Genomic DNA, 20,584 nt, shown 5'->3' with positions numbered 1-20,584 from the left:
ATTGAATGGATCCTGTGGCTAGGAGACGTGCCGAGACACCGCCGGAGCCAGAGCTCCGGTCTTCTTCTCCGGTGGACCTCACCGGACTGGTCCACCCTCAACCATCACCAAAATAAAAAAGGAGGACATTCTCTGAAAGAAAAAATGGCGTAGAGCACGAATCTGACCTCAATTTCAACTAACTCCAAATATATAAAAAGATATAAGGAGTTGAATTTTGAGGTGTGTCAACTGAGTTGCTTCGATTTGACCTCAAAGCAACTCAATCTTCTCGCCTACATTGGTAGGACTTCAGACAACCAAAGATCCAAGAGAATTGATGAGAATTGAGTGAGAATCTAAGAGAAGAAGTTTTCTGAAATTTACCTTCAATGCTGTGCAGAAATGGATGTTGCTTGCTTCAACCTTGATCTGATGACACTTGAGAAGCTTGCAGGAGAGGTTTGGCAATGGTACAAAGCTTTGGATCCTGGAGTTTTTGAATCTCCAAACAGTGAGATTCAAACTCAATTTTCAAGTTAAAAATTATCAGGTTTTCCTTTGAAATGTGAGGGTTTCAATTGGGGGAAAAGTTGGCGCGCAAGGCATGGTTGAATTGAGCTTCAAGGGTCTGTATTTATAGCAATTGGAACTGATATTTGCACACTTGAAAAATTGCTAAATTTGGACGTTTTATACACAACCTTGCATGGGTGTGTATAGGCCCATGAAGCAATCCAATTTGATCCACTTGCACCTGTTTTGAAGTTCAAATGAGGCTTGGATGTCAAGGAAATGTGAAATGTGATTTTTGGAATTTGATTTCTTCCAATCATGTAGACCTGTTAAAGCCATGCGCAGACCTAGCAAACGTTGTCCAAAATGCATGAACTCGGGTTCTTTCGAAAGCTTAGATCAAGGGGAACAACTTTGATGTTGAACACCTTTTCATTTGGAACTTGGATCATGGTGAATTTTGAGGTGGAATTTTGGAAATTTCAACATGTTGAAATATTTTCTAAGTGTCAAGTCATATATCTCAATATTCCACCTTGCTTAACATTTTATGTGAGCTTCAAATGAGAAAAGTGTCTTCATAAAAGTTGTATCTCTTTCAAATAAATTCAAAATGGTCACCAATTTCATGTCATTTGGGTTTAGGATGATAGAGTTATGCATTTTTGAAGTTTGGAAAAATCATTTGTTCAATGGTATAACTCAAAAATGACCTATAATGTGTCCTTATATCACATGCTCATAAAAGTTGAATTAGATCTCACTCCAAACATCAAAGTTGAAGTAGACATCTTGAATTTTATTATGAAACTTGGAAATCTTTCATCTTATAAAAATTGAGCAAGTTATGGTCTTGGGAAGTTGACTTTCAAATTAGGGTTTAGACAAAATGACCTATAATGTTTCAACATAGAAAAATGATTTTACAAGCAAAACTAGCTCTAGGTATAAACACTAAAGTTGTTTGGAATGTCATTTATAGTAACTTTGATCTTGGAATAATTTTCATATGGTGAAAAGTGTAGGAGATAGGGTCTAGGGTGACCCAGTTTTGATCAGATGAATTCATCTGGCCAACCACCATCAACCAATTTGCTAACCTTCAATTATCTTGACTTTCTAGGCTCATGGTAGATCATATATGAATAATATGATGGATTTTGAAGTGTCCCTTGATAAATTTGATCAATTGATGAGATAGCTTGTTGGAGAAGTTACTTAAGATACCTAGTCAAACTAGGATTTCCAAGGCAAATCACCTCCAAGCTCTTGAAGAATACTTGATCAATATGGCATGTAGAGATCATTGGGACTCATATATGATGCTTAAAAGCATTTGTGGATCAATCTTTGATTGTGCTTTTAGCCATGAGGGTCTTAAACCCTAGATGTGAACTTGATGAATTTTGATGATCATGCCCTACCTACAAAAGGGTTAGGCAAATACAAAGACATATTTTTGGTATTTTGGTTAGTGAAATGATAAAATACAAGTATGATACAATCACATGGTGCTTGGTGATCTCTCCCAAAACAAACCCAATGAAAGAGGGGTAAGGAGGATGCCAAGGTATGATCCCAATGCTAATGCATATGATGAGATTGCATGAGGGATCTTAGGGTAAAAATTGGAGTCTTACAAATAGTAGCAACAATAATAATGTCAATAGATCGGTATCGTTGTTGGTAATACGCTTAGCGCGCCCTGTTTTGTATGCATCCGATAAAGTTGTGCCTTATCAATACAATGCCACAATGATTGAGAATGATCAAGAGATTCCTTTACCAGTTGCAGACTCTGTGGTGAATATTGCTGATATTGTGAAGGTGACCCGTAGTGCTCGTGTGTTCGGTCCAGTTTTTTTGAAAGAGGTAGAAGATGCTGCAGCAAGTAAGAAGGCAGAGATTCCAGTAGCGAATCCAGTTAGTACTTCAGTGTATCAATCTGGTGAATCTAGAAAACTGAAGGCGAACGATGATGATGAACTGTTGAAATTGATAAAAAGAAGTGAGTTTAATGTTGTGGAGAAGCTGCTCCAAACCCCGTCAAAAATCTCAGTGATGTCAGTATTAATAAACTCTGAGGCGCATAGAGAGGCATTGCAGAAAGTGCTCGGGCAGACTTACGTTGAGCATGATGTGACCGTGGATCAGTTTGACCACATAGTTGCCAATATTACTTCTTGCAATAATTTGAGCTTTTGTGACAAGGAGCTTCCTGAGGAAGGCATAAATCACAATTTGGCACTCCATATTTCTATGAATTGCAAGGAGGACGTTATGTCCAATGTGTTGGTTGACATTGTTGGTGTAAGCCCTAGAGGCCAATACTTTTGGTACTTGTATCGAATTATTTATTAATAATAAAAGGCTTTTTCTTTATTATGTTTGTTTAATAAAGTCCCTAGAATAGATAGTCCGTTTAATGTATCAAGTGTGACTTAATCATGGGATCATATTAAACATAAAGACACTATTCTTAAAGTATCCATAGTCGAGCTTTATTGTGAAGTGGGATAACATTAAAGCATTAAGACTATTATGTATATAGACTGATGATCGCATCTCATGGATCATGGATAAGGAGTTATCAAGTCTTAAACATAGGTATGAATATTAAGAGTAATATTTATACTGGATTGACCCGCTCTGAGAATACTATATATAATGTTATGCAAAGTGTCATAAATTATTCTCATGGTGATAATGGTGTATACCACCCTTCGACCTGAAACCACTATGGGTCCTAGATGTAGAGTCAAGTGCCTTATTGCTGGTCAAACATTGTCCGTAATTGGATGACCATAAAGACAGTTGATGGGTACTCCATGAAGCATGCTAAGGGACATGGGTGACCTAGATGGAATTTGCCCATCCTGCGTAACAGGATAAATGTCTATGGGCCTAATATTGAACTGGACAAGGATGACACGGTCTATGCCTTGTGTTCAATATAGACATAAGGGAAAAAGGGTACTTGTACACATAAATATTATCACAGAAGGATTTGTCAGATCACATGACACTTTCGTATCTTAGGTAGCAGTGATGTGTTGCTAGATACCGCTCACTGTTTATTATGTTAAATATGTGATTTAATATAATTGCCAATGCTGCGAAAACTTACAGGGTCACACACAAAAGGACAGATTGATGAGAGATAGAGTAACTAAGGAATACCGTAATGTAAGGTGCACTTAAGTGAATTGTAGAACATCGTAAGGTACGGTGTACTTAAGTAGAATACAAAATACGGTAAGGTACCACGTGCTTAAGTGATATTGGCATATTATAAGATATGGGCCACATACACTTGAGTGGGTTTTTTAGCTTCCAGCCCACACATGTGGTTCTATAAATAGAACCCTTGTGTAGAAGCATTGGTGTAGTTGTAATTTCGTTTCTCTCTCTCTCTCTCTCTCTCTCTCTCACTCAAAGCCTTCATTCTTAGCAGCTAGCACTGAGATTGAAGGAATCCGTTCGTGTGGACTGAGTAGAGGCGTTGTCATTGTTCAACGTCCGTGATCGCTCCGTAGATCTGCATCAAAGGTTACAATCGCCACAAGAGGTAATGATTCTATCACTGATCATGCCCATTCGTAAGGATCATTAAAGGAGATATTTTAAATTCCGCTGCATTTTGGATCGCCCTTCTCCTTCAGACACTGGTTCATCTTTGAATGTACTCCTGAAGTCAACTCTGTCAAGACTTTCCTACCAAGGCGCCCCAATGAGATATAATGGGGTGATTGTTAAGGCGTTTGATGGTTCTCATAAAACCGTCATTGGTGAAGTGGACCTTCCAATTAAAATAGGTCCGAGTGATTTCCAAATTACTTTCTAGGTAATGGATATCCACCCGGTCTACAATTGTTTATTAGGAAGCCCGTGGATTCATGAAGTTGGAGTTGTGATGTCTACTCTACATCAGAAGCTAAAATTTGTGAAAAACAGAAAGCTTGTCGTTGGTGGAGAAAAGGCGTTGTTGGTAAGCCATTTGTCATCTTTTTCGTATGTTAATGCTGAGGAGGAGGTTGGAACGTTGTTCCAAGCCTTGTCTATTGCTGATGAAAAGAAAATTGGGGCACCCATGTCTTCTTTAAAGGATGCACAAAAGGCAATTGAGGTTGGAAACATTGATCAGTGGGGCCGTATAATAGAGATTGTTGAGAATAAGAACAAGGTTGGATTGGGATTTCAGCTAGGGCCGTTCAACGTCAAAACTGAAGATGCAACCGAGTTTCCGTAGTGGAGGGTTCATTCTTGGGAATGATCAACACTCAAGTACCATGATTGAAGACAATGAAGATGAAGATCAAGCTTGCACCAACTTTGTGACACATAGCCAGACTTGCAACAATTGGGTTGCGACTGATGCTCCTATTGTTATTCATCGCTCTAAGTAATTTTTTTTTCATTTTTAAGAAAAATCTTTCTCCTATGCCTAAGGGAGAAGTGAATATTGTTGGGCATTTTCATTACTATCATTAATAAAATACAATTTTATTCATCCATATCTATGATATTTCATTTTTACTTTTTGCTTTTCTAAAAATGGTTATCACAAAAAACATAAGTAAATAATAATCTTCCATCTGCATAATATTTGTTCACACTCCACTTCTCTAAAATCAAATCATTATGCAGGTTGGTTCTCAAACCCATTGAATACATTGATCCCACTCCCTCTCCAAACTTTGATTTCCTTGTGTTTGAAGCCGAGGAAGAGAATGAAGATGAGAAGCCATGGTGTTTTGATACCAAATGTTTCCTCAAAAGTAAGATTTACCCGTTTGGGGCATCTTTGAAAGATAAGAAGACTTTGAGGAGATTAGCTGGAGACTTCTACCTGAATGGTGATGTGCTTTACAAGAGAAACTTCGATATGGTTTTGCTCAGATGCGTGGATAGACACGAAGCAGACATGTTGATAATTGAAGTCCATGAAGGTTCCTTTGGTACTCATTCCAATGGTCATGTTATGTCAAAGAAGATATTGAGAGCATGTTACTATTGGTTGACAATGGAATCTAACTGTTTCAAGTTTGTGAAGAAATGCCACAAGTGTCAGATTTATGCAGATAAAATTCATGTTCCTCCGACACTATTGAATGTCATTTCCTCCCCATGGCCCTTCTCCATGTCAGAAATTGACGTGATTGGTATGACTGTGCCCAAAGCTTCGATCAAACATCATTTTATTTTGGTGGCTATTGATTACTTCAAAAAGTGGATTGAAGCGACATTGTATGCAAATGTAACCAAGCAGGTTATTGTAAGGTTTATCAAGAATCAGATTATATGTCGGTATGGTGTGCCAAGTAAGATCACTACGGATAATGGATCTAACTTGAATAATAATATGGTGGAAGCTCTTTGCAAAGACTTCAAGATTGCATACCATAATTCTTCTCCATACAGACCTAAGATGAATGTGGCTCTTGAAGCTGCAAATAAGAATATTAAGAAGATCATTCAAAAAATGGTTGTGACATATAAAGATTGGCATAAGATGCTCTCATTTGCTTTGCATGGGTATCATACATCCATCTGCACTTCAACAGGGGCAACCCCTTTCTCTCTTGTTTATGGCATGGAAATTATACTTCTACTAGAGGTTGAGATCCCATCATTACGTGTCTTGATGGAAGCCAAGTTGACTGAAGCTGAATGGTGCCAGACCAGATATGATCAGCTGAATTTAATTGAAGAGAATAGATTGTCTTCCATGTGTCATGGTCAATTGTATCAACAAAGGATCAAGAAGGCATTTGATAAGAAGGTCAGGCCTCGCGTGTTTAGAGAAGGTGACCTTGTGCTCAAGAAGATTTTATCTTTCAAACTAGATTCTAGGGGTAAGTGGACTCCTAATTACAAAGGCCCATATGTTGTGAAGGGAGCCTTTGCAGGCGGTGCTTTGATTCTTACAACTATGGATGGTGAAGACTTCACTCGTCCTGTGAATGCCAATGCAGTCAAGAAATACTTTGCCTAAAAAATAAAAGAACAACTCGCTATGTTGAAAACCTGAAAGGGAGGCTTAGGTAAAAATGAGCATCTCGGTGGATTGAAAACCCAAAAGGGGAAATCCAGGCAAAAATTAGAGATATTAAACAGAAAATTTATCCCAATAGATTGAGTACTCCACCTTGGGGCAATCTAGGCAAAAGTTAGGGATTATGGCAAGTAATTGCATCAGTTTGTTCTTAATCCTGGAAATAGTTTTCAGTAGTCATTTGGTTCTGATTCATCATTCTCGACCGAAGACCAGCACAATGGATGTTGAAGTTGGTAGGGAGAGTAGTGTTCATTGTAGACTTTTTCCATATAAATTACCATTTTTCAACTTTGTAGAGATCTATGAAGTCTCGTCATTTACGGACTACCATTTGTAGCGGTAAATTCATGACCATTAAGCTATGGATAAACTTAACGTCAATAAAACCATAGTCATCACCGCGCTTTTATTGTTTCCAGAGATTACATATAAGTAGGTTGGTTACACAGAGGGAATGTATTAGAACCCAAAGTGTCCTAGGTACTCCTAGGGAACCCTTTTTTATGTGTGTATGTGTTTTTGGTATAAAAGATGTTTGTAATAAATAGAGTGTGGGGATGAGAAAATAATTCATTAATTATATTTTTGTGTTTGACAAGACCTTCAGACTTGTGCCTACGTACCAACATAGAAAATGAGGGATCAAAACCTTGTAGTTCATGGTATCAATTTCAAAGTGAGTGAATTGCTTTGAACAAAAGTTTAAATTTGAAAGAGGCACAAATGCCCAAAAAGAGTTTGAATGAGTGTTAGTTCTTTTTGTCTTTTGAAATTTTAAGTCAATATGATTAGATTCATTTACAAGTTTGATTTTAAGAAAAGAGTTTAAAAATGCAATAGCATAAGGCCAAAGTTTCTACTTTGCAATAAAGTCTAAGTTTAGAAATCACAAAGAAAACAAGATTTTGAACAAGTGGAGAGATTTTGAAATTTAAGAGAATGGGAGGAGATGAAGAGACTAATCCTAAGCAAAAATTTAAAAGTTTAAGAGTTGAAAAGATTTGACCAATGAGATGCAATCCAATAGACAAGAATGTCATATAGAAACCCACTTTTTCTTTGGACTTTAAATCAAGCAATATCAATAAGCAAGTAGAAATATGAAGAGCAAGGCATCAAATAAAGATAGTCATATCCAACCAAGCAACTTTACAGTCTTCTTCTGAATCTTCCCATGTATCAGATGACATACTCCTTGATTGGCTCAGAATAAGACATTAGACACAAGTTCAAAGTAACATTTGTATCAAGACCATGTTGCAGATGAATTCATGTGGATCCCAATACTTGCATCAGATGTAAGCTCAAATCACAATAACTTGGTCTCAGAAATGTTGGCATTGGCCAAGTCTTTTTGCATATGGAATGTTGCCTAATTCTAAGTCCAAAGCTCAGATCAAATCCAACAGTTCACACAATCATTTTTTAGGGTTTTTGTTGTTTATTAAGTATTTTAAGATCCTAAGACCACAAACATAAACAAAACATACAAACAAATATATACAAACACAATATATGGCTCAAGCGAGCAAAGTGAAAATGACATAAACATAAACAAGTTAAATGATATGTAAATGGAAAATGAAATGGTAAATGGCTTGAATTTAAATGGCATAAAGTAAATTACTAGAAATTAAAAGAAAGAATAACAAAATTTAGTCAAATGTTAGTTAATTAGATGTTAGTGAAGTTTTGCTTTTCAATTGATTAAGTCATTCTTTGGAGAACACTCAACCCTTTATTCACAAGCATGGATCCTTGAACCAAGACATCTTCCAAAGGAAGGAAAAAATGCCAAGTTTCCACACAATACCATGAAATGGGGGAGACTTACAATCTCACTTACTAGAATGCTATGCCTTTGGGTCAAGATTTAGCGCTATGTTAAACAATCGTAATTGGACTTATGTAGAAGTCACAACTATCTGAGGTCGGGCAATAGAAATTTTGGTGTTAATGCATGTTAGAGATATGGTATAATGAATCATACTCCTAAAACATACCATACACAAAAAGAAAATGATCAAAGGATGGACCTAATCTCATCCATACTTGTATTGGTTCATCTAACATGAAGTTATTGATGAACCAATTAGCCTTAGGATATTGAGACTTCATTGGTCAATGAAAGGGATGGGATAGAATGGGATTGAAGATGAAAAGGGAGGGGAAATGAGATCAACACAAATTGGTCATGGAAGGACTTTTATCAAATTAAAATCATTCATTCATTTTGGGAGATGAAATGTGCATTTCATCAATCCCCTAAATCCAATGATTTTAATCCAACAAAAGTCAAATCAACCTTGACCAAGGCCCAAACACATAGTCAAACTTCACAAGTCAAAGTAACTCAATCTTCTTGCCTACATTGATAGGACTTCAGACAACCAAAAATCACAGAGAATGGGGAAGAATTGAGATAGAATCGAAGAGATGAAGTTTCTAAAAAATCACCTTCGAGTTGATCCAATTCCACTTGATCTTGATCTGGATTTGATTGCTTTCTCTTCCTCTTGCTCGTGGAATCTAATTGAGATGAAAAGGGAAGTGAATTTCTGGAGTTTGAACTTCCAAACAGAAGATGAAGTTCAAGCTCGATTTCAAGAGAAATCTTCAGAAATTCTATGGAAGTGGGGGTTTGAATAGTCTAGAAAAGCTTGGGCAAGGTGTTGATGTTGATTCTGAAGCCTTGACTTGTTTAAATAAGCAATGCATTTGATTTTTGCACCACTTGAATTTTGGCCAAAATTGGAAACCTTCTTACATGAGTGCATGGGCAATGGTTTGGGCCTAAGGAATGATGTAATCCACTTCCAATTCATGTGCAAAGTGTATTGAATTCATCATGTGGAAGCATGCAAAGAACAATGATCATTGGAGTTAAAAACTTGCCAAAACACTTCCCACAATGGAGCCATGTGCAAGTCCCTCAATTTTGATCCAAATAAAATGATCTTGGACTTTTTGGAAAGGTACGATCAAGGGGAACAACTTTCATGTTGAAATTTTTTTCATTTTAATCTTGGATCATGATGAATTTTGAGGTGGAAGTTTGGTAAATCAAACATATTTGAAATTTTTTTAAGTCGTAAGTCAAATGTTCACATCTTCCACCTTGAATAACTTTTTCTATGGACTTCAAATGAGTAAAGTTCCTTCTTCAAAGTTGTACCTATTTCACACCTATTCAATTTGGTCACAAATTTGACCTCATTTGGATTTGGCATGAAGGATTTATGCATTTTAGAAGTTGAGGAAAATCACTTGTTCAATGGTATTGGCCTAAAATGACCTATAATCTTTCCTCTTGGCACGTGCATTTTCAATTTTAATTTGAAATTCCTCTAAACATAAAAGTTGAAGTAGACATCTTGAATTTGATCATTCAATTTTAATGGCTTTCATCTCATAAAAATTGAGCAAGTTATGGTCTTGGGAAGTTGACCTCCAAACTAAGGTTCAGACAAAATGACCTATAATCTTTTACCATAAAAAATGACTTTCCAAGAAAAATTAGCTCTAGACTTCAACATGAAAGTTGTTTGTAACGTCATTTTGAGTAACGTTTCTCTTGGAATCATTTTCATATGATAAAAATTATAGGAGATAGGGTTTAGGGAACCCCAGTTTTGACTAATTGACTTTCTCTGGTCAACCACCATGAACCATCTTGCTAGCTTGACATTCTCTTGACTTTTGGGACTCATGTAGGATCACATATGCATAAGATGATGAAATATGAAGTATCCCTTGAAATATTTTATCAATTTTTGAAGAAATTTGTTGAAGAAGTCACACAAGATACCTAGATGAATTAGGGTTTCCAAGTCAAACAAACTCCAAACTCTTGATGATTTCTTGATCAAAATAACATGTGAAGATCATGAGGATCTGTATATGATACTTAGAACCAATGTGAACCATTTCTTGATTGCACTCCTTGCATTGAGGGTCTCAAACCCTAGATATGAGCTTGATAAAGGATAGGTGAGCACACACACTACCTACAAAAGAGTTAAACTAGACATTGACATATTTTTGGTATTTTGGTTAGTAAATGAAGAAAAATGAAGTATGATACAACCAAATGTGTTTGGTGATCTCTCCCACTGCAAACCCAATGAATGAAGGGGTAAGGAGGATGCAAGGTGTGATCCCAATGCTAATGCATATGATGAGATAACATGAGGGTTCTTAGGGTCAAAATTGGGGTCTTTTAGCTGCCCCTATTTAAGGACGTTCTAGCTGAGGAGATGAAGGGTAAAATCTTCGTATCAACTCAGTACAATGGACTTAAATAACAATAATAGAAACAAATTTTGGTCCCTAAGAGACCTCATGATGCATATGATATGATATGTTAAAAATAATCTTTGTGGGGAAAATGTTTCCACAAAGGAAAAATAATCTGTAGAGACTGAAAGTCTGCAGGAGCATAATGTATTCCATAAGGAAAACTCACTGGGGAGACAGAGACTCTGGCTGATAAAAGTTGTGCGTAGGCCAGGATACGACCTAAACCTGCTGGGGGACATGAGGGACTCCATGAAAATAAATCAATGGAAGGACTCAGCTAGGGATAAAGGAAAAATCTGCAGGGAAACAGGTAAATTAGGATAAAACTGAAATCCTTGATCCAAACAGGGGACAACGATTTTACTGAGGAAATACACACTCAAACTCAACTGGGGAAGAGATGAACTTCAACACAGGAGTGACAGAAATATATCATCTATTACCGGTTACTGGGTAAAGAGATAAGATAATCTGACAGAGAGGACATCCGTTACCAGTTAGGGTAAACATATCAAGGATGACTCACTGAAGAACACAAGGGGTGCATTCATTACCAGTTACTCGGTAAGAACCACCTGCCGAGGAAAAGCCAAATAGGATTTACAACTACCAGTTATTGGGCAGAAGACAAAAGAGAGGGAATATCCGTTAGATAAGATCAAAGGGAAGAATATCCGTCATTGGCTAAGATGAACATATCGAGGATAGACTGCTGGGAAAATGTAGGAATTACATCTATCAGTTACTGGATAGAATACCAAAAAGGGAATATCTGTCACCGGTTAGGATGAACATATCAAGGATAGACTTAGAGGGGAGAAATAGGAATTGTATCTATCAGTTACTAGATAGAATACCAAAAATAGAATATCCATCACCGGTTAGGATGAACATATCAAGGATAAACTCAGAGGGGAGGAATAGGAATTACATCTACAATTAATGGATTGAATACCAAAAAGAGAATATCCGTCACCAGTTAGGATGAACATATCAAGAATAGACTCCACAAGGGAAAATAGGATTTACAACTACCGCTTATTGAGCAGAAGACCGCAAAGAGGAGGAAACCCATCATCGGTTAGGATGGACATATCAAGAATTAATCCTTTGGGGAATGAAATAGGGATTATAACTACCTTTTTACTACGTAGAAAACTACAAAGAGAATATTCATCATCGATTAGGATGAACATATCAAGGATAAACTCAAGAGGAAAGTATATCCGTCATCAGTTAAGATGAACATATCAAGGATAAACTACCTGGGGAAACGTAAAACAAACCCGCTAGGAAAAACAAGAGAAAATAGATTACTGTTATCGGGTATTGGGTAAGAGTAAGGTATTCATAAACCGAGAAGAGTATTACCAGTTACTTGATAATAGACTCTCGGGGGACCAAAAGCATCTATCTAGGTAAGAGCTAGAAATAAGCGGTCAAACAAATAGTCGACCCGGTGAGGATATAACTCAAGGGGAGTGGTTTCATCCAGATAATTGACTGGGGAGGAAGCTAAAATAATAATCATCCATGAGGAAATAACTTAGTGGGGAATGAGAAAGCTTAAATTCTTTCTACTTAAGAGGCTGACACTCTACAATTGAGGGAGGACAGACACACCAAATCTGTGTGGGGGAAAGGGTACCACCATAGCAGAGGATCAGAAAAAAAAATAATGAATCACAAAGTGCAATAATAATACAATAATGAAATCTATGAATGTATATGTATATGCATATGTATATGATGATTATGCTGAAAAAACAATCACAAGGGATACAAATGTCGCTGATCTGAATCATCGCGACAACACTCGACTAATATCGACAAGATGAAAGCATTAACTGGAGAAAAGAGTTAGGGATGGATATAAACCCTCCATGTCAAAGGTTCGACCCTGGCTGGGGAAAGGGAACAGATCTACTGAGGATTTGAACCATCAACTCTACGAGGAATTTTAGGTCAACACCATATCAAATGGGATAAAACCTCACAGGGGATACTACCAAAACTGCTCAAGAATCAGTGTTGATAGGGGGATCAGGAGGGAAATCCGCTGGCAAACTGAGGGGAAATGAAATCTTGCGCTAGAATTATGCAAAACTGCTGAGAATACATGCCTGAAATCAGCTGGGGAGGCGATCTCAAAACTCAGCTGAGGAAACAAACTCAATCTCAGTCGGGGAGACTAACTTGCTGAACCGACTGCTTGGGGAAGACCAGCAATGCTTCGCATTTCAGGACTTACCTGTTCTCATACTGCTATTGATATTCCTTAATGAAATCGATTTCTCCTTTTTTAAAAGTAATTACTTTTATTTTAAGAAAAATGATTTTGATTTTTAATTTCAAAAATGATCATTATAAAATTTAATTATATTTGGCTGAAAAATAACTAAGAGTAGAAACAATTGGGTAAAAAGCTCAACTTTATTTAATAGAATGATAGTCTGTAAATGACAAGACTCCATGGATCTTTACAAAAGTTGAAAAATGGTAATTTACATGGAAAATGACTACATTGAATACAATGATCACTAATCCTTCTACCAACTTCAATCTCCACTATGCTCTTGGCTTTGGTTGAGAGTGACGAATTAGAACCAAATGACGTGCTCAAGAAAGTCTTCAAGAATGAAGGTCAACCAAATGTAGTTACTTGCCATGATCCCTAATTTTTGCATAAATTTCCCCAATGTGGGGTACTCAATTTATCAGGACAAATTTTCTATTTTATGTCTCTAACTTTTCCCTAGATCTCCCTTTCGGGTTTTCAATCCACCGAGACGCTCATTTTTGCCTAAGTCGCCCTTTCGGGTTTTCAACTTAGCGATCTATGCTTTTCCTTTTTTTAGGCGAAGTATTTCTTGACTGCATCGGCATTCACAGGACGAGTGAACTCTTCACCATCCATAGTTATAAGGATCAAAGCACCGCTTGAAAAGGCTCTCTTCATAACATATGGACCTTCATAATTAGGAGCCCACTTTCCCCTAGAATATGGTTTGAAAGATAAGATCTTCTTGAGCAAAAGGCCACCTTCCCTAAATACACGAGGTCTGACCTTCTTATCAAAAGCTTTCTTCATTCTCTGCTGGAAAAACTGACCCTGACACATGGCAGTCAACCTCTTCTCTTCAATTAAATTTAGTTGGTCATACCTGATCTGACACCATTCAGCCTCTATCAACATGGATTCCATCAAAATATGCAATGATGGGATCACAACCTCTATTGGGATCATAACTTCCATTCCATAAACAAGTGAAAAAGGGGTTGCCCCTGTTGAAGTGCGGATGGATGTACCATACCCATGTAAAGCAAATGGGAGCATCTCATGCCAATCCTTGTAAATTACAACCATTTTCTGAATGACCTTATTGATGTTATTATTTGCAGCTTCAACATCCCCATTCATCTTGGGTATGTAGGGAGAAGAATTATGATGTGCAATCTTGAAGTCTTTGCAAAGAGCTTCCACCGTATTGTTGTTCAAGTTAAATCCATTATCAGTAATGATCTTACTTGGCACACCATACCAGCGTATAATTCGATTCTTGATAAACCCTACAATAACTTGCTTGGTTAAATTCACATATGATGCCGCTTCAACCCACTTTGTGAAGTAGTCAATAGCCACCAAAATGAAACGATGTCCGTTCGAAGCTTAGGGCTCAATCATGCTAATCATATCAATTCCCCACATGGAGAAGGGCCATGAAGAAGAAATGACATTCAACAATGTCAGAGGGACATGAATTTTATCTGTGTAAATTTGACACTTGTGGCATTTCTACACAAAATTACAACAATCAGATTCCATTGTCATCCAATAGTAACCTGCTCCCAACATCTTCTTTTCCATAGCATATCCATTGGAATGATAACCAAAGGAACCTTCATGGACTTCAGTCATCAATAAGTCTGCTTCGTGTCTATCCACACATCTGAGCAGAACCATATAGAAGTTTTTCTTGTAAACCACATCCCCATTCAGGTAGAAATTGCCATCTAATCTTCTCAAAGTCTTCTTATCTTTCAAAGATGCCCCAAACGGGTAAATCTGACTTTGGAGGAAACACTTAATATCAAAATACCATGGCTTCTCGTCTTTGATCTCTTCAATAGCAAACACGTGAGCTGGCCTATCAAGACACATCACAGTCAAATTGGGAACTTCGTTCCAAAATTTCACCATAATCATTGAATCCAATGTTGCAAGAGCATCTGCCATCCGGTTTTCATCTCGAGGGATATGATGAAATTCAACCTTTGTAAAGAAAGTTAATATCCTCCTCGCATAGTCTCTATATGGTATCAAGCCGGTTTGATTCGTCTTTCATTCACCTTTGATCTGATTCACAACCAAAGTTGAATCTCCATAGATGTCAAGATATTTGATTATGAGATCAATGGCCTCTTCAAGACCCATAATGCAAGTTTCATACTTAGCCATATTATTTGTACACTTGAAATTCAATCTAGCTGCAAACGAAGAATGCGTGCCTTGAAGAGTAATAATCACTTCCCCAATGCCATTACCATACTGATTAACAACTCCATCAAATACCATGCCCCAACGGGAACCAGGTTCTGGCCCCTCTTCAAGCAATGGTTCATCACAATCTTTTATTTTCAGGTACAACATCTCTTCATCAAGAAAATCATATTGTACTGACTGATAATCTTCAATCGGTTGGTGAGCCAAATGGTCAGCCAAGATACCACCTTTAATCACTTTTTGAGATCGGTATTCAATATCATACTCAGATAATAACATCTGCCAACGGGAAATCCTCCTAGTTGAAGCAGGCTTCTCAAAAATATACTTGATTGGATCCATTTAAGATATCAACCAAGTAGTATGATTCAACATATATTGACGCAGACGCTTAGCATCCCAAGCCAATGCGCAACACACCTTTTCTAGCATAGAATACCGAGTCTCACAGTCGGTGAACTTCTTACTGAGGTAGTAAATTGCATATTCTTTCTTTCCAGTTATACTCTCTTTGAGCACAATCAAATATATGATCAAAGGTCTTCCTTCCACAGGCGGAGATAGAATCAGAGGCTCAAGCAGATACTCTTTGATATTGTCAAAGGCTTTCTGGAAATCTCCAGTCTAATCACAAGACTGTTCTTTCCGAAGAAGCTTGAATATAGGTGCACACGTGGCAGTCATATGGGAAATGAATCTTGAGATATAATTCAAGCGGCCGAGAAAACCTTTGACTTGCTTCTCTATTTTGGGCGCATGCATCTCTTGTATTGCTTTGACCTGGAAGGATCAACTTCAATACCATTCTCGCTGACAATAAAGCCCAACAACTTACCAGAATGAACACCAAATGTACACTTATTGGGATTCAAGCGGAGTTTATACTTCCTCAAACGCTGGAATAACTTCAACAAATTCCCGACATGTTTGTAGTGGGGTATTCATTACCTTATGATTTATTGACTAAATCAAAAGTAAACATACAATTCGAGCCGCCACCGCATTTTTATTTATCCAAAGGAAAGGTTAAAAAGCGAACAAAAACCAAGTAAGAAGTTTTATCAAATCAAAAACTTATAAAAATGTCAGAGATCTAGGTAGGGGGTTGGTTATGAAATGGGAAGGTTTTAAGCACCCAAAACATCCTTAGTACTCTAAGGGAACCTCTTTTTGCAAATGTGTATTGTAGGTTGGTATTTGTGAAAAAAAATGTGCAAAAGATTGGGGGGATGAGAAGAGAATATTATATTTACAATTTTGTTGTTTGAATGGATGAACCCATTGCCTACGTACCATTACAAAAGGTAGGATCAAAACCTCGTAGTTCGGGGTAAAAATCACAAAATATTAGTGAATTGATTTGATCAAAAGCCTTAAGGTCTTTTGTTATCAAAGGGAGAAAACTCAACCTAAACCAACAATCCACCATGTGAGGAGGGCTTTAACATACTAGTGAGGGGTTAACCCTATAATAAGTAGGGAAGACTTATAGTCCAATCACTAAGGATAAGGTGAGGTTTACATCAACCACTATGATAACTCAAACCTAGGGCTAATGTTTATGAAAAGGTTTTAATAAAGGTGGCCATTGGAACCACAAAATTAACTTGAAGTGAGTTGTATTTACAAGTTAAATTTATGTACAAAATGAAGTCAAAGTTGGATTAAGGTTTATTCACAATGAGTATTAATGAAAGTGAGTTTGAAAAGTCAAAGGCATAAGGCCTAGGTTTCTAATTTGAAACAAAGTCAAAGTTTGCACATAAAGAGTTTGGCTTGGGTTAGAGTGAAGAGAAGGAGAGAAGGGCTAGTCCTAAACATGCAAAGATAAGAGAAGAGATAAAACCCTTGGAGTTCCTTTTCTTGAAATTATAAAGATGATTCAAGATGCTCCTTTCCTTTGGACTTAGCAAATACTCAAGCAATCAAACAAATATTCATTCAAGCTCCTAGGATCTCCATTTGGCTTGTCTCTCTTAACTTGGCTACTCATGACAATGGTCCTTCTTACTATCTCAAGATGGAATCCCTATCACACAAGAACAAACATCAAAAGTTTCACAACACAATAAGAGGAATGGACAAAGAATGAGTTTAGATTAGGGGGTCCTTTGAAGTCAACTTTAAGATTTAGCATTCTAAAGGCATGAGGCCTAGTTGCTCTTCAACAAGTTTAGCATTCTAAAGGCATGAGGCCTAGTTGCTCTTGAACTCCTTTAAGCACATGTAAGGTCCTAATTCTAAGTCCTTTCTCCTTTTTGCATTGAGTTCACACAAACAAAGACAAAGCAAAGACAAAGCAACACTATATTTATATACAATAATGAGCTCAAATGAGCAAAAGGAAAATGACATAAACATAAAATATGAGCTCAAGTGAGCAAAGTAAAAAGCAATATGAATAAATGAGAAAGAAAGTAAATTGCAAGAAATTAAATGCTTGAATTTAAAGTTAGTAGTTAATGGTTATGTTAGTGTGTCATAAGACAATTTAGCGATATGTTAAGCAATCGTAAGTGGACTAATGTAGTAGTCACACCTATTTGAGGCCGGTCAATAAAACTATATGCAAATAAACACAAGTTAGAGATCACAACTAGTAAGCCAAGCTCCTACAACTTGCCATGCCAAAAGAAAAGAAGGAAAGCCTTGTATGGACTTTAGGTTTTTTGCTTGACCAAGAAGCAACCTATCTTGGACACAAAGCAACTCACTTGATCATGGATCAAGTTGAGTTTGATTTGGATCAAAGAAGGTTAAACCTCTCATATGTCAAGACCAACCATAAGACATTAACTCATTGGCCAAAATAAAAAGAAGTGAGATGAAGATGAAATGAATAAAAGGAGAATTCAAATGTAGTATCAAAACACAATGATCAAAATATGGATCAAATCATCATCAACCAATGTAAAACAGACAAGAAATGATGATTAGAAGTCAACAAGTCAAACATATCTTTTTGGTATTTTTGGAATTAAAATAAACGCAAAATTAAAATGGATAAAATATGGCCAAACCTCAAATTCAATTCAAATCAACTTAAACAAGTCCAATTAAATTCTCATAGGTCTAACATGATCAAACAAAGTTTGACAAATTTTCTCAACAATTTTTGAAAACAAAAACTATTTAAAATCAATTAAAAACAATGAAAAAATAATACAAATGAACTAAAATCTCAAATAAATCTCAAATCAATTAAGAAATTGATGAGACTATTTTTAATAGACTTATCATGATCCATATGTGTTAAGAAAATATTTTTGGATTTTTTAGATGTCAAAAAGTATTTAAAATAAAATAAAAACTATTAAAAACAAAATAATTCACAAAAAATATAAAATGAAGTCACAAAAATAATTAAAAATCAGAATATGAAACTAGATTTTTCAAGAAATTTTTTGGTGTTGGTCTCATATTTTTGTGACTTCAAATAAAATAGTTATGAATTTTTAAAATTAAAAGGAATTAAAAGAAATAAAACAGAAAATAGAAAATAGCAAAAATCAGCGCCCCTTGGATCTGATTCATTAATTGACGTGGCGTCATCCAAGGGCTCAGAGGCGCTGATGCACCATGGTCTTAAGTCAAGCGCATCACATAATGAATTAAAAGAAGTCAAACACACGCACGAGCAAGATTATAACATTTGAATGGTATCCAAGGACTCAGATGCATCCATGTGGAAATGGTGGTGGAAACCACCATCTTCTCCGGCCAGAGAACAAACTCCGGCCACCACGCGCAGGGTTTTCAACCTTAACCAAAAAGAAAAACTATGGTACCAAAATGAAGCTGGGGTGATGTACATCACCCCTGTAACCTTGGATCTTCCTCAATGTTTCTATTTAAAGAGAAACAAGAGCTTGAAGATCATGGTGTTTGATCTGAAATGTCTCAATTCATGAAATTAAGACCACCACCGGCCTTCCTCTTGCTCGAGGACTTCAGAAAATAGTTCAAACTCAAGCAATTCACATTGTATTTCAAGATCCAGATCAAAACAGTTGAGTGATATACCTTTGAAGTGCAGCTTTAAACAGCATGATCTCTTCAAGCTTTTGATTCCAATTTGATCTTGAGGTAATGAGGATGCAAGGCTAAGGAATTAAGACTTGAAGATCAACTAAGGATGTTGAAATTCAAGCTTGAAATTGAGAAATGAAAATTGAAATTCCTTTGAGTGAGGTTAGGTTTTGAATTCTGCAGGGTTTCAGATCACCTTGAGGTTCTTAATTTGAATGAGCAAGGCCCTCTATTTATAGCTGAACCTGATGCAAGGTAGTGAAATGCTCGTGTGCATGAACTTTGGGTCCTCCATGCATGGGCCTGTACAGGCGCATGTGAGGCCCAAAAGTGAATGTAATTGCAAGCAGAAATCATTTTCAGATGGTTTGGATGTGTAATTGGAGCTGCATTGGCTTGTGCATGAAGTTACAAAGTAAATTGCATAATTGAACCTAAACATTGAGCTCTTCGAAAATCACACATGGAAAATCCAAACATAGTCATGTGAGTAATGGTTGGAAAGATCTTGACATAAGGAACAAAACCTATGTTGGTAAAAAATCCATTTGGAGTTTGGAAATTTATGAAAAATGTTTTTGAAGTTTGAGGTACAAAACATGTCTAGGTTTCCTTTGAATATTTTTACCAAAAGTGATCAACTTCAAGCCCTTCTGTTTCAATGATGCAAGCCTCAAATGGAAAAACCTCCAACATAAACATTGTATATATTTTCAAGATGATCAATTTAAAATTAAATTTTGCATCATTTGGATTTTTGATGAGAACATTATGGGAACTTGAAGTTGGACATTTTTCAAATTCAATGGTTTTGGTCCAAAGTGACCTAGAATGTTTTGTATTATCACATGTGTTTCTTTTAGGATTATGAAATTTTGTCCAACATAACATTTAAATTACACATCTTAATATTTACAATTAAATTGGTCTAACCTCAAAATCATGAAAAATAAAGAAGTTAGGTCCTTGGGAAGTTGACCCAAAATTAGGGTTTCAGTCAAAATGACCTATAATGTTTTGAAATGAATGATGACCTTCCAAGTTTCAAATGGATTTTTGATGAACATGAAGGTTGTTCATATGGTTCTTAAGAAGTGTTTTTATCTTGTGGTAATCTTCATTTGTGTAAGACCCTAATTTTGTCCCTAAGATCCCTCATGGCATCATAACATTGCATCTGCATAGCCTCAAGGATCATA

The sequence above is a fragment of the Lathyrus oleraceus genome, chromosome 6 (assembly GCF_024323335.1).
Source record: "Lathyrus oleraceus cultivar Zhongwan6 chromosome 6, CAAS_Psat_ZW6_1.0, whole genome shotgun sequence".
NCBI lineage: Eukaryota > Viridiplantae > Streptophyta > Magnoliopsida > Fabales > Fabaceae > Lathyrus > Lathyrus oleraceus.
The sequence above is the reverse complement of the archived record's forward strand: the minus strand, read 5'-3'. Positions refer to the sequence as shown.